Here is a 3,537-nt window from a genome sequence, read left to right as displayed (position 1 = left end):
ATGCCTTTGAAGATGAAGTCATTCCTTGTTGTCCAAATTTTGCATGAGGCTAAAATGATGATCTCAAAAGAGAAAGGCATTCCCAGGAGTTCCTTGATGTCATCAATATCTGTTTGGACTCCTTGGTAGCGTGGATTGGCAAAGGTATGTCCAACATACATGTGCAAAAGGACAATGGAAGAAAAGATGACCTCTAGTTTCTAATACCTACATACCAGACATAACACAAGTATAACCAACAAGAGAAAAATTCTTCCTATGAAGCATTGCTCTACTGTTGCATCTATTCTGGAGAAGTAGCCATAGGAAGATTTTGTGTTTGAGCTGACAACAAGTCCTCCATATCCATTTCATGGCTGGATGATCCACAATGATAAATTGGTATGCTTTGGACACTTTGAAGTTGGAGGCACCTGGAGGTAGATTCCAATTGTATGTCTCTAAAGTGACATTGTATCAAGCTCTTGAATTTAGTGTAAGCTTCTTCAGAGAGAGGTAGATGGAAATGATCCGAGAAATCTTCCAAGTTACAAGCTTTGCAAAGATATATGTTTATTATAAGAAAAAGAATGCAAGTATGGACATTTTCTAATACTAGGTATGTCCTGCCATTTGTCATGCCAAAGATCAATGGACTTACCATTCTGAACAGAGCAACCAACATGAGTTTTATAGATGTGCAGCAACTTAAGGCAATCTCTCCACCAGGATGAACAATAGGAAATCTGCTCATTGGGGATTCCATTTTGATAGTAAGCCTCCTAGATCAGGTGTACCCAAGAAAGAACAACATAGTTCAGGAATTTATGCACCATCTTTAGAAGCAGACAAATATCCATGTACGCATATTAATAAAGCCCAATCCTCCTTTATTTTTAGGTCTACAAATTAAGTCCCAAGCAACAATGGGAGGATTATTCTTGTCCAAATATTCTGTGATTGAGCGGGTCTTTCTTAGGCGGGCCTCGGACTTTTATCTTAAAATTCCTTGCATTTCTACAGCATTAGCATCCGCGCTCTAGAAAGTGTGATCGAGGCCGGCTAGGACACATGGTGGTCACTATGACTGTTGCTGCGTGCCATCTTGATTTGTCGAAGATCGCCTAATCTCCCGGCCACTTGGTGCCCTTTTTCATCTTTCTTTTCTGCTTTCTTTTGGGCGTGTTTGTGTTGTTTCCCCAACTGACTATTTTAGTTTCGGCGGCTCATGGACTTCTTGTATGGACGTGTTGGTTAATTTATTTACAAAGCGGGGCAAAACCTATTTATGTCAGAAGTGATGCCTTTTGTAATTACCAACTTTTCCAATGATTCCTTTATAGAGCAATAAGCAAATGACAATGAAGGTGGGCAATGATGATAGAACAACACTAACCATTCCATGTTAGAACTACTAATAAAAGCCCTTCCATGTTAGAACTTCTCTTCTTGTAGGCATGCTCAGGAGATGGAGTAAAAGTAAAAGGATTTTGAAGCAACAACTTGACTCCATTCACAAATATCTGGAAAATTTGCAGACTAAACCTATTCATTTGCAAGACCACAATGAAGACGCTAGCTCGGTGGAGTTTTATGACAAAACTATCACCAAGCTAACAAAATTTTACAAGCAAAAAGGGGATAGGAATACTAATTATTTTCATAATTCTATAATCAAGAGGAGAAGGAAGAAAAGGATTGGTTCTACTCATGATAGTAACAATTAAGTTTTACAGAATCCAGATGAAATTACGAATTGATTTATAAATTTAGATGACAATGTTGCAGATGCTGCCAGGATTAATGAAGTATCATCATGTGACATTGTGACTTGTGTGTCTTTCCTTGTTATCTTGATCGCTGTATCTTGATGTACTTTTCCTGCCTTGTTAGCAATGAAGTTTACTTTCACCCTGTACTGTTACTTGTAGAGAACAGTGTGATTGTTATGGCTGGAAACAATATGGCCAATCTCAAGGACTGTTCTTGATTCTACTGGCCGTAATACCACCTTAGATTCAATGATGCTTAACAGTGAATATTGGTGGGCTCAGATGTCGATTATTCTGGCATTATTAGGTTCTTCCTGTGGTTCTTTAACAAAGTTTAGTGAACTCTCTTTTAGGAAGGAGGAAGGCAGCAGTGACAAGGATTCGGTGTGCTTTCTGAACCTGTGGAGTCCAAACTGCACATGGTGGCCAGCTAAACCAGATATTGGAGACGATAAACTGCTACAGGTACAACTTCTTACAAATAACACAAACACATGAGTTTACATGACATTTTATTTGACGACTTGGTTCCACGGGAGAATTAACAACATGCAGTTCATGAATGTAGACGAGAATCTAACAGACTTAACCTTGGACAGGGCCTAACAATACTTTGTCCACACAATAGACAATACTCCAATCCTTCCTGTTATTCTAACCAATGCTGGATACCCTTGCTTCCTCCTAGAACATCGGCCCATTCTTAAGAGATCTAGTTTGTACAACTTTGTTGACTGTCCACTGGAGCTTACACTGCTTCATCGATCCTGAAAACATGAGAAGACACTTGCGTTGTAAGCATCATATCTGAACTCTGAACACAAATACTCAAACAGAAGAGACTTGTTTCGTTCTAGCTAGACCACCAGAAACTGTACTTTTCCAAGCTTTTTCTTTGGAAGTAGGGAATGTGTTTGTCTGATTGTGCTAAGATTATACCACTGATAAATTGGGCCAGGGTGGCTGCAATTAAGCAGTTTGGCTTATATAGAGTTAGTTCATGGTGCCAGTCGTCATGCATGACCCCATGCATGCATGGTGGTAAAGAAAAACAAAAGTACATAAATACCCTGCATGTTGTGCCTTTTGAGTTAAAGCATCTATGCTAACGACACAGTCCCAGCAAGCAGACAAATACAGCAGTAACTGGTATGCTTTGTTGTGTTCAACTGAAAACTTGTTAGAAGCAAAGCATCCTATGTCTGTTGAGAATTATACCTTTTATTAGGTCCAGAAGCCCTGGGTCTTGTACTTGGGGAATGGGACGCGGCCATGCTCGATGCTGTTGACGTCATCGACAAGGATCTGGAAGTGGCGGCGCACCTCCTCGGCGGACTTGGTGCCCCCATGGCGCTGGCCACCTTCTCCCAGAGGTTGGGGGCGCTCACGCCGTAGTAGGCGAGCGCCTCCTCGAACATCTTGTTCTCCTTCTTGCTCCACCCCGAGTCGGAGCTCGGGGAGGTGCTCCGAGACGACGACCCGGAAGACATCTTCAGGTGAGATGTGATGTTCCACTCGAACTAAGAACACTACTTTCTTGTGCCTGGGGTGCTCTCCTGGAAGTGAGGTAGTCCTTTGCTCTTGTAGAAGCGCTGGTGGTTTGGTTTGGTGTCTCTCTTTGCTATGAGGGCTGCTATTTATAGGCCCTGGGAGCGTGCCTTGGTGTCTCTCTGTGGCTGTGGGTTAAAAGGTGGCTGAGAAGAGGACAATAAGGTTTTGCCGGTTTTCTGAGCTAGTATCATTATCAGACATGAACAATTTAAGTGACAGCCTGTTTGAGCAATTA

At 41.6% G+C, this 3,537-nt stretch overlaps 1 pseudogene; it reads right to left on the bottom strand.

Annotated features, from left to right (window-relative positions):
• Positions 1 to 2,209: 2,209 nt before the first annotated feature.
• On the bottom strand, positions 2,210 to 3,285 carry LOC123099324 (protein RADIALIS-like 3; annotated as a pseudogene).
• Positions 3,286 to 3,537: the final 252 nt, after the last annotated feature.

Source organism: Triticum aestivum, chromosome 1B (genome assembly GCF_018294505.1).
Source record: "Triticum aestivum cultivar Chinese Spring chromosome 1B, IWGSC CS RefSeq v2.1, whole genome shotgun sequence".
Lineage (NCBI taxonomy): Eukaryota > Viridiplantae > Streptophyta > Magnoliopsida > Poales > Poaceae > Triticum > Triticum aestivum.
This window is presented reverse-complemented; position numbering and strand designations above follow the sequence as displayed.